The following is a 12761-nucleotide window of genomic DNA, read 5'->3' on the forward strand; positions in this document are numbered from 1 at the left end:
GGAATTGCTGGGTCAAATGGTATCTCTATTTGCAACTTTTTGAGAAAGCACCATACCGCCTTCTACAGTGGTTACACCATTTTATACTTCCACCAACAGTGAAAGGGTTCTAGTTTCTCCACAACCTCGCCAGCATTTGTTGCTTGCTATTCTCTAAAATTTTGCTATTCTTACCGAGGTGAGATGATATTTCATAGTTGTTTTGATTTGCATATCTCTTAGAGCTAGGGATTTTGAACATTTCTTCATGTGCTTATTAGCCATCTGAATTGTCTTCTTTGGTGAAGTGTCTGTTCATATCCTGTGCCCATTTTTCTATTGGATTATTTACCTTTATCTTGTTGTGGTGCCCAAATATTTTATAGATACTGGATACAAGTCCCTTGTATGATGTCATTACCAAATATTTTTTCCCAGTCTGTGATTTCCCTTTTTACCCTGTTGGAGAAGTTTTTGGATGTGCATAGAGATTTGATTCTTAGGAGGTACCATTCATCTATTTTATCTTCTCCTGGTTATAAGAGAGAATGCTTTTTTAAAAAGGTGATTTTATAGATACTCCCTTAAAAACAGAATGCCAAGCAATTTAAAGGTTTTGTCTTGAAAAGTGCTTTAATTTTGGCTGATGTTTATATATAAAACATTAAAAGTATAATTTGAAACCTTGACGTCAGATTAGTACTCCCTTACTACTAAAATTCTTAGACGGAAACATTTTTCTCAGTTTTTATAGAACATGAAATATAGCCAACTTAGCTATACTAGCTAAGCATATTGGTTTGGAGTGTTTTTGGTTGTGCAGTTAACATGCCTAGCTGCTAACTGAAAGTTTGAAAGTTTGAGTCCTTCACCCAGAGATACCTCAGAATAAAGACCTGGCAATCTACTTGTAAAAAATCAGTCAGTGAGAACTCCAGGGAACGCAACCCTGAAGACACTTGGAATTGCCATGAATTGGAACCATCTTGATGGTTGGCACTGGAGTGGTTTTGTTCATGATGGTCTAGATGCTGCTGCAATGGGCTCTTATGGGTCAGGAAGTATGAGGATGGCGCAGGATAGAACAGGGTTCAGATCTTGTGCTCACAGGGTCTCTATGATTCGTACTTGACTCGAGGACACCTAATGACAACACCAACACCACTAAGACGATCCAGAAGGATCATTAATTCAATAAACTGAAATTATATTCTTTACTGCTCTCTAAGACCACTTCCATTTATTTTGAAAAATCTTTTTTGGAGCACCTGCCATACGCCTGGCACTGTATTAGATATTGAGGATACAGAGAAGAACAAGACAATGTCCCTGCCTTTATGGAGGCAGCAACAAAGACAGATATGCAAGGAAGATTATTTGAGTGCAGTGTGATAACTGCAAACGAAATTAACTGAGGGACCTGCGAAAGCACAGATGAGGGGCTTAAAGGAAAAGTAACTCAAGTGAAAAAAAAAATCTACATGTGTGTGCTGCTTCTTCAGTGACTGAAACTCTTTGTTTTTGAATTTTTATTGGGCTGGTCAGCGTGGAGATGGCGAGTAATGTCTGGACAGGCCTAATCTTGCTCAGCTGCCTGCAATCCTCATCTCCCTTTCAAATTTGAGACCACTCTACGTAGCAATCGATGGGAACAGTGACTCACTGTGGCCAGCTGCCTTGTTCAAGACAACACCTCTCATGTTGGACTGTGTTATGCTTGCTCAGGGATGCTGCCTTGTTGCAAGTGGCCAAGAAGTTGCAAATTAGTCTTTAGTTTATAGAGCATACAAGATGGGCAGCAAAGAATGACACAGTCCTAAGGCATTTGGGTCTCAGTTTTGGAAAATACAGAATGCTCTGAATGGAGAACTGTTTTGTTGTAGGCTGAGAAGCCACCGCAAGTGATGAGCAGAGAGAGGGCTGTTGTTGGGGTCAGAGGTGGAGCTGGTGTGCTGGAGGGAGGCACTGGGTCCAGCTCATGGTAAATAACGGAGGGAAGAGTACAGGCACGTGGTCGACTCTACTGGGCTAGCATTATGGCATTTTGTTGTTAGTTACTGTCATGTGAAATTTTTAAAATTGTGATTTTAATTAAAGTTTACAGAAATGTATTTTCATTCCTTCATTGTTGCACATTTCCCTCCCTACCCCCTCCCCAGTTCATGGGGGGAAAAATTAATTCATTGTTGCATTATTTCCGCTCTCTCACCAAAGCCCTCCCCCAGTCTACTTTGCTATGCACCTATTTTTCTGGACTGTTGTCATATAAATAATGACTAATCATATATTCCTTTTAAACAGTTCTTTCTTTCATCTGTTCTAATGCAGTGTTCATTACTTATCCCCTCTTTTCTTAGTTCCCCCCCCAACTTCCATGTCAGTTCTGTTTTATATCAGTGGTATCACGTAGTATTTGTCCTTTTATGACAAAGATAATTCACTCAGCATAATGTCCTTCAGGGTCACCCATGTTATGTAATATATTATGAGTTTCTTGTTTTTCACTGCAGCGTAGTATTTTATTGTGTGAATATACCACAGCTTCTCGATCCGTTCATTTGTTGAAGGGCACTTGGGATGCTTCCATCTCCTTACTATTATGAATAACTCAGTAATAAACATGGGTGTGTATATATCTGTTTGAGTGGCAGCTCTGGTTTATTTAGGATATTTTCCTAGTAGTGGAGTTGCTGGGTCAAATGATGTTTCTATTTCAAACTTTTTGAGAAAGCGAGTTACTGTCATGTTGACTCTAATTCATGTTGGTCCCATAGAGGTCTGTCAAGGCTGTAACAGTTCAAAACAGCTCTCCATCATGCCTGTCTCCTAGAGCACCTCTGGGTAGATTTGAACTGCCAACATCTCAGCTAGGAGGACTGCTATGTTGTTGCTATTGTTGTGTACTGTTGACTTGGAATTAATCCAGATCTAACTCCCTAACAGGTTTTCGGAGACCAATAGCTTATTCTACAAAGGGTTTTCAGAGGCATTTAATCATATAGGAGGAGACAGCCTATCTTTGTCTCACGAAGTAGCTGGTGGATTTGAACTGTGTACCTTTGGCTTACCAGTGCAAACCCTTACTACTAGGCCACTAGAGTTTCCCTAGAGGTTTATACTAGAACATCTTCCCTGTGTATATGTGCATTTTAAATAACAGAGACAGAAAGAAGACGGAGCCCTTTTACATTTTTTTCTCTTAAGCCTGTTTATCGTTAAGCTCAGAGGTGTAAATTCTTGTCAATGTAAGATAGTTAACACCTTATTTTTTTCCCCTTCTAGATGTGCCTTGATTTGAGGCTTAAATATAATATAATTTTTATTTGGGGCATTTGTTTTTATTAGACTAATTCTTCACAAAGACATTCTCTTTTCAAATTGTCTTCTGAATTATTCTGACAGATTTTACCTGGATCTTATAACCAAATCTTACACTTTCCAACACAAATTAATCATTCTCACTGGTCCTTTGAAATCTTTAAAAACTTTAATCTTTTATAATTATATGAAGCTTTTCTTCCTTAAGAGACTTTTCAGGGTTGCTTATAATTAGAGCCCCTCAAATATTTGTCAAGTTTCTTTTGTCTGGTAAAATGGAAAGTCAAGATCCAAAGCCTATTAAAGCACAGCCAGGCGGCCCAGCTGTCCCAGCCACTCTTTTAGCTGAAATCCTGAAAGCTGGGGGAGACCTGAAACAACTGGGCTGGGAAGTGCCATGGAAATTGGTGGATTGGCCACACTTTACTCTGGTTTCACTCTGTCACAATTACTTTCAACTTTCTAGGTTGCCTAAGGCCGACTATCCACAGACACAACTTTTTCTGCCAATTCTCCATCCTGAGTTAATAAGTGAGAAAGCATTTTAGGGCCCCTCGGGTGGTGCTCTCTTTTGGTGAATGAAAATGACTCTTTATATGCCATTTCTATCTTGCCTTTTTTTCTTTTCTTCATTCCTCTGTCTAGGACAAAGATTTAGATGACCAAGATTGACTGCAGTACCAGTTATGATACCAATTTTTTTGCTAATATGATGAGAAGGATCTTAATTAGCAGAGGGAAAAATGTAATAGTAAGGACAAAAGGAATGAGAACCAAGCTTTGGAAATACTTACGGCATAGATAATATTTGTAAAACTTCTATGGTTTGTTGTTGTTGTTATCTGCCGTCGAGTCGCTTGCAACTCATAATGACCCTATGTACAACAGCCCTAAACCCTGCTCTATCCTGTGCCAATCACACTGTCTCTGACACTCCCATCCCGATTATCCCAGTCACTGAATCAATCCAACTCATAGAGGGCCTTCTCCTCCTGCGCTGTCCCTCCATGTTCCCAAGCATAATGTCCTTCTCCAAGGACTGGTCTCTCATTACAACGTGTCCAAAGTATGTTAGACGGAGCCTCAGAATCCTTGCCTCCAAGGAGCCACCCGGTTTAACCCTTTCCAGGATGAATCTGTTTGTTTTCCTAGCAGTCCATGGTACCCTTAAGACTCATCTCCAGCACCACAGCTCAAAGGCATCAATTCTCCTTCTATCCTCCTTAGTCACTGTCCAACTCTCTGATGCATAACAAGTGATTGCAAAGACCAGGGTCTGTATCAGATGCACCTTAGTCTCCAGAGAGACACTATTGCTCTTTAGTACTTTGGAGAGGTCCCTAACAGCAGACTTTCCCATGGCAATGTGCCTTTTAATTTCCTGGCTACTGGTTTACTCAGATTTATTTAATCCTTGTATCAATCCTGAAAGTCTTTTTTTTTTTTTATAGCCTCTTTTAACAGGTTAGGAAACTAAAACTTGGTTGTTAAACATCTGAATTACTCCCTCAGCCAATGAGAGTCATTGTCCTTTCAAATGAGCAGTCTCTATCTTAGACACTTGATGTGGACACACGTGTTTATGTATCACGGGTACCAGTCCTGAGGAAGTAAGTCATTGCAGCCAAGGGCAGAGGGGCTGATGACAGAGGTGGAATGTGTGGTCTGGAACTATGGTCCAGGACAGGAGGTAGTAGTAGAGCATGCAGGCTGATGGTTTCTGGATGCTTTGACAGTCACACTGAGGTCTGTGGCCTGGAACAAAGAAATCACACACTCCTTAAACAGTTCCATTACAGAGACTAAGGGAATGTACAAAGTTGTTGTGTATTCTGGGACTAACATCACAAGGGAGTCATTAAGTCCCCTAATCCTGAAGAGGAATGGAGGAGGAGGAGGAGTTATCAGAACCCAGAGAGAGCTGTGGCTGGTTGATTGAGTCACTTGATGAGTGTTCCAACTCGGTTGCTGGCATTGCTGTGGTGATGGTTAATACTGTGTGTCAAAATGGCCGTGAACCTCAATGTAATGTAACTGTCGTATGCATTGTAAATGCTAACCTCAAGGATGTTAATTAGGCAGAATTATCTGATAAAAGGGACATTTCCTCAGGCCTGCATGGGATATATTTGGACTCAGTAGCAAAGCAGGGAGTTTTTGTTCAATCTTACATCTGGCTATCTGACTTGTGGTGTCTAGACTTGAACCAGTGGCCTGCTGAACTTACCAACTTTGGACTCTTAGATTTTCAAAGCCAGCCACTCCCCAGTTCCAAACTTTACCTTTGTCTGCCTCTGAAATCGGAAGCTGGAGAGCCTGTTTGGTGATGACATAGATTCAGTAGACTCCCCAGCCACCTCCCTATTTATGTTTGACATCTGACAACCTCTATGTGCACATGAGTCATTTTTTTTAAATAAATCTCAATCTCTTTCTATCAATCTCTTTCTGTCTCTGTGTATACACATACAAGCTTCATTGTTTTTGCTTTTCTAGAGAACTCAGTCTAAGAAAACCATTGCTTTTAGTTGCTATGGAGTGTTTGGAATCACCATGAGTTGGAGTTGACTTTGACTTTTATGGATGTCCACAACCTTTGGTAAACTTGAGCTCATTATTGTAATCACTGTTAATTTTGAATGCCTTTTGTTCTAAAGAGTTCCTCTCTCAGGACTAATAATTCCATTGTGAGCATTAATAATTCCATTGTCACTGACTCATTTTTCCAAGCAGACTACCAGCCTTTTCTTCCTAATTTGTCTTAGTCTGGGAACCTTTCTGAAATATGGCCACTCTTAGGCAGAGGCAAGTAACTACAACCAAACCATAGCCTGTTGCACAAAGAACGGGGGGAATAAACAAATGGGTCACTCTCATATCATCATCTTGGCTGTGTCTTCCCCTGACCAAACCTAAACAGAAATCAGTGAGTGCAAGAACCCAGGAAAAGCATCCATAAAAGCCTATCTCCTGTGACCCAGAACAGGATGGCCAATGGACCTGAGAGGAGAAAGGACAAATGGAGAATATCTTGGACAGATTTCCCTTTTTTTAAAAAAAAATTTCCCCTTTTATTATTTTTTGTGTGTGTAGCATCAAATCAGAACTGACTGGTACAGGAGGAGATTGCCCCTTCTTCTCCAGCAGAGCATACAATGAATTTGAACCGTGTACCTCTGGGATTGCAATGCAGCTTCATGTCACTAGGCAGATTTCCATTTTTAGACTAAGAGTGTATCATCCTGCCCTCAAGGACTCCAGTTTTCCAATGGAGACTTGCAAGACGTAGAGCTCTTCCTTCTTTTTTTTTTTCTTTTTCCAATAACCTCTCCCACAACTTCTTGACCCCAAACATTGAGCACTTGGAAATTTCTAAGTGTTGTAGAGGGTAGATAGGATATGGAAATGGATCCAAATTGCTTATAGTTGTCTAGAAGATTTAAAAAAAGTGATGATATGATAAGTTGATATTCCGCTTTCTTGTTAGACTGGAAAGTTAAGAATAAAATACGTTTTCTCAGATTACCTTTCCATGTAGCTTCTGTTTATCTTTTAGGTTCAACTAATCAAATACTTCTGTGGGAAATTAAGGAAGAAGAAGTGTGTCAGAGGCCTTAACAGCTTCCTTCTGTGATTTCAGCTCCTGACTGTAGTCAATGAGGCTATGGGTTCAGAGGTAAGGCCCAGAGCATCCATTCTGCTGCCACTGTGACCAAAACAATATGTTCTAGAAAAGAGGCCTGGTGGTTTCCTAACTGTAGTAGAGAGATATAATTGAAGGGCTTAGTGGTGTTTTAATCATGAAAGAAGTATCAGATCTCTTGATTGCTTTGCTTGATGCATGCATCAGTAGAGATTCAGAGTGTCTTCAGTCTTCATAACAATTTAGCAAGGAGCCCTGGTGGTTCAGTGTTAAAGCTTTAGCCATTTGAACCCATTACCCGTTCTTTGTGAGAAAAGATGTGGCAATCTGCTTCTGTGAAGACTTACAGCCTTGGACTCCAATGGGGAAGTTGTATTTAGTCCTACAGGGCTGATTGATAATGAGTTAGAATCAACCCATGGCAATGGGTTTAGGCCATGAGATATCCTGTAAACATGTCAAGAAATCCTTGACTAACATAGAAATAGACAAATATAAAGTAGGAAAGGCCAAGTATCACTTAGAGATACACATGAGGTGCTATGCAAACCCTGAAGGAACCATTAAGGTTTGCATTTGGGAAGATGAAAAGGAAAATTTCCTTCACTGTGTTTGAGACCTCTTGACAGTGCTGTGTAATGATTTCCCATTTTCTAAGCAGCAGAAAGGATTCATAGATACTATGACTGTTATCTGTAATATTTAATTGTTGTTGTTGTTATGTGCTGTCCAGTCACAAGTAGAGACACAAAGCTGTGTGCCCATTTCCAAAGATGGGCTGCAAGTCTGTGAAAAAGAAATAGTACATACCACATTCTCAAATCTCCTAATAACAATGCCTTTCAATTTAAAAATTATACTTTTAAGTGACTATAAAAATTAGAGAAAAATGTATTTAAGACTATCTCAAGTTAATCTACACAAATTCAATGTCTGCCCTGAGAGGAAGAAGCAAGGAAATCAGAGCACTTAAATGCCCATTCCTGTTCTTGCTATCTATCGTTGCATGACAAATTACTCCAAAATGTACTGGCATAAAACAATCATTATTTTATTGCATATCATAATTATGTGGGTCATAAATTTGGACAAGACTGAGCAAGGTGATGTTTCTGTTACAGATGGCGTTGATGGAGGACATTCAGTGGTGTTCTGCTGGCAGATAGACTGAGCTAGAGGGCTCCTTGGCCCGGATGGCTGAAAGGCTGGGCTGCTGCCTGCAGCACAGCAGCCTCAGGGCTGTCATTCTTCTTACCTGGTGGTTGCTGTCTCCAAGAGTCATCTCCTGGCAAACAGAGTGGAAGCTGCATATCCTGTATGATCTAGTCTCTGAAGTCACCTGAGATCACTTCTGCCATATTCCAAAGGTCAAATAAGTCACATGTCCACTTGCATTCAAAGGGAGGGTACTGAGATCCCACTTCTAGATGAAAAGAGTGTCAAAAACATGTGAGCATTGGCTTAGAACCCTCTTCTAAAAAGAAGAGTGCCTTCTTCTTTTGCCTCAAGCAAAGCCTCAGTTGCCAATTTTATTCTGAAATTATCTGTATTCTGAATGGTTCAGTCACTTGAAGATTCTCCCTATAGCCAAGGGCTAGAAGCAATGATACTATGGATACTGTTATCATTGGGCTTGTTAGGGAATATCTTAGTCATCTAGGGATGCAGTAACAGATATATCCCAAATGTGAGGCTTTCACCAACAGAAATTTATTTCCTCACAGTCTGAATTCAGAGTGCCTACTCTGGAGAAAGGCTTTCTCTCTCTGCTGACTCTTAGGGAAGATCCTTGTTTCTTAGTGATGCTCATTTAACTTGGCATCTTTTCCCATCTCTGTCTGCCTAATATATTCCTTTTAATATCTCAAAATAGATTGACTCAAGGTACATCCTACACTAATTAATATAATTATACTATGCATAATTAACATAATAAAAATCTATTACCAAGTTAGATTATAACCATGGTTATGTTTTTGTCTGTGCCATCAAACCTATGAACAATAGATCTGAACTGTGTCTTATTCTGTGTCATTCTTACAATCTCTGACATACTTGAGCTTATTGCTTCAATGACTGTGTCAACCCATCTGGTTTAGAGTCTTATTCTCTTTTGCCATTCCTCCATCTTCCCAAGCGTGGTTACTATATAGCTCTTACTATAGATATAGAGATTAGAATTTACAATGCTTATTTTTTGGAAACACAATGTCATCCATCTGTAACAGGGAGTTCTGGTTGTTTAGTGGTAAGAAGCTGCAATCCCAAAGACATGCAATTTGAATCCACCAGCTGCTTTGAGAAGGGTGGGCAATCTCCTCCCATGTGATTAATTCTCTCTGAAAACCTATTAGAAGATCAGCTATAAGTCAGTTCCAACTTGATGTCACCTAACAACAACAATCTGTAATAGGGAATTAAGGGTAAAAGTCTTTGCCTACCTTCTTGTACTGTTGTTGTTAAGTGCCATAGAGCCGTAGATGACTCATAGCAACCCTATGAATGAAAGGCCTGAACAATTGTATAACTTTCATTTCTCCATGTTTATTCAGTTTCCGGAGGTGAGATATTTCAGAAGTGGATGCCACTCCTGCTTCCAAACTTGTTTTAATCAGGGAGCTTCGCCAAACATTGTCCACCATGGGTAACCATTACTGCATTTGATACATCAGTGTCACAGTGTTCAGTGTCACAGCAACCACAAGTTACCTCTGTACAGCAAATGGACTGACCAATGCTATACCACTTAGAAGAATGTTTGACCAAAAACAATTAAAACCAGGCCTGAGGGCCTCAGATTAGAACCACCACTTTTGGCTTGGTAGCATCACTTTTTGTCCACTAGGCCAACTGAGCTCTCTCTATGTTGTTGTTGTTAAGTGTCATCAAGTTGTAAATGACTCGTAGTGACTCTATGAATGAAAGGCCTGAACACTTGCATAACTTTCATCACACAATCTTATATTCTGAAGGAACTTGAAGAGCTTCCTGAGGAAAATTCTATCATACAAAAAATCAAAGTACAATTTTGCCCAGAGTAGAGAGGAACCTCATATGTTGTAGACATTGAAATGGCTTGCTATCAAAGCAGGAATATAAACACAAAAGAATAAATATGGTGCTATGAGTTGAGGATACAGTCCCAGGATCAAAGCCAATGCCCAGGTTCTATAACTGAAGTCAAGGCCGAAGGCCATTAGATTCTCTACCACTTGACTATCTTCATATTCACTTGACTATTTTCATACTCACTTGACTATCTTCACACTCTCCTGAGTAACCATGGTGTTGATTTTAGGTCTTGGTGTTCAGAAAAGTATAGGTGGTAGAGAAAGTTATTTATATATAACAAAAACTGATTAATATATTTTTATTGAGCACATATTTTGTGCTGGGCATTGTCAGACTTGTGCAGAAATAGAGAATGAACTATTTCTTTATCCTGAAGGAGTTCAAGTGTAATACAGCAGAAAAATGAGTAAACAAATTCAGCTATCACAGTATAGTATGATAGAACATTCCAAGTAAACTATGTATTAAAAGTTATAGAAGTCTGGAGGAAGAATGAGCAGTTTGTTGTGGTTTTGAGTGACCAATTTTAAAGGCATTCTTTTTTTTTTATTTCATTGAGATTTTAATGAAAGTCTTTAGAGAACTTGTATTTCCATTGATTCATTGTTGCACATTTTCCTCCCTGCCCCCTCCCTAGTTCACTTTTCTCTTTGGGGGGGGAAAATTCTTTCATTGTTATACAATTCCCCCCAAGTGCACTTTACTATGCAACTCTTATGCTGAACTCTTGCCATGCAAATAATACCTAATCATATATTCCTTTTAACAGTTCTCTCCCTCATCTGTTTCAATGCAATGCACATTATTTGTCCCCTCTTTTCTTAGTTTCCCCCCTAACACTGATGTCAGTTCTATTTTATAACAGTGGCATTATGCAGTATTTCTTCTTCTGTGACTGAGATATTTCACTCAGCATAATGTCCTCCAGGGTCACCCATTTTGTATAATATATCATGAGTTCATTGTTTTTCAATGCAGCATAGTATTCCATTGTGTCAATATAACAGAGCTTCTCTAGTCATTCATTTGTTAATGGGCACTTAGGTTGTTTCCACCTCTTTGCTATTGTGAAAAAAACAGCAATAAATATGGGTGTGCATATATCTGCTTGGGTGGCAATTCTGGTTTCTTTAGGGTATATTCCCAGTAATGGAATTGCTGGATCAAATGGTATTTCTGTTTGCAACTTTTTGAGAAAGCACCATACTGTCTTCTGTAGTGGTTGCACCATTTTACATTCCCACCAACAGTGAATAAGGGTTCCAGTTTCCCCTCAACCTCACCAGCATTTGATGTTTGCTGTTCTGTTAAATTTTGCTATTCTTACTGGGGTTAGAGAATATTTCATAGTTGTTTTGATTTGCATCTCTCTTAGAGCTAGGGATTTTGAACATTTCTTATGTATTTGCTCGCCATCAGAATGTGTTCTTTGGGAAATGTCTGTTCATATCCTGTACCCATTTTTCAATTGGGTTATTTACCTTTATCTTGTTGAGGTGCTAGAGTATTCTATGAATTCTAGATATAAGTCCCTTATCAGACATGTCATTACCAAATATTTTTTCCCAGGCTGTGGCTTCCCTTTTTACCCTGTTGGAGTTTTGGGATGTGCATAGGGATTTGATTCTTAGAAGGTCCCATTCATGTATTTTGTCCTCTTCTGATTGTAGGGTAAAGGCTTTCTTGAGAGGTATTTTTTGATGGTTACTGTAGAAAGGAAGGGATGGAGAGGGGAGTGAAAATTAGTGAATGAAAAATGGAAAGATAGGAGATAGGTAACTCACTCCCTACCATCAAGACTATTCCATTATGTTTCTGAGGTCAAAATCTAAACAGGAGATTGCTCATCTTTCTGCAGAGGAACTGCTACATAGAAGGATTTAAAGCACTAAAGAGAAGGCCTTTAGCTTAGCAGCACCACACACTTTGGACTATGCCACCAAAGATACTAAAAATGGGTGAAGGGAAAAGCAATATCCATCAAGGCAATGGCCAGCACAATCCCTCTAGTGAAAGAGAAGATAGAAAAGTACAGAAGAAATACTGCCAGCAGCAGATATGCAGGTAGACAGGCAACATGAACAGACTCAAAAAAGATCAAAAGGACTAAACTCAAACAAGCACAGCTCTGACAGATGATATCTACATTCATATTAGTATCTGCTCTAAATACATACTTTGATATAGCAGAGCCATTAGGGGTAAATGAATTGTATACTTCTTAATAAAAATCAGACACCCCAAGGGAATTCATTGCTAGTTCTGGGTCCTTGTGACCACAGTATTGGGGGAACATCAAAGTTAACTGGCGTAACATAACCCAGCGTTAGACAATGTTCTATATTTTGTGTTGGCTAGTATTGATAGAGGTATTGAAAGCTTACAAACAGTCATTTAAAGTAAAACTATTAGTTTCTCATTATCTGGAACAAGGAAGAAGAAAGAAAAACATAGACTAGTGAAACAGAACAAAAGACCAACCTCAACTTCTACAACCCGGAGACTAGAAAAATTTGATGGCACCTAACACCATGAACATTCTGATAGATTTACAGTGGAGGATCTTGGACAGATTAGGAGAAAATGTAGAGTGACATTAAAAAAAACATAGGAAAAAGCCAAACTTACTGATTTTATAGAGACTAGTAAAATTTCTGAGACTATAGGCCTTAGTCAACCCTATGCCCACCCTCTTGAGTTTCAGCAAGCAGGGTTGTGTCATTCGCATAACGCAGATTGTTGATAAATC

This window comes from Elephantulus edwardii, unplaced genomic scaffold (assembly GCF_000299155.1).
Source record: "Elephantulus edwardii isolate Elephantulus edwardi_28Jun2011 unplaced genomic scaffold, EleEdw1.0 scaffold00047, whole genome shotgun sequence".
Classification (NCBI taxonomy): domain Eukaryota; kingdom Metazoa; phylum Chordata; class Mammalia; order Macroscelidea; family Macroscelididae; genus Elephantulus; species Elephantulus edwardii.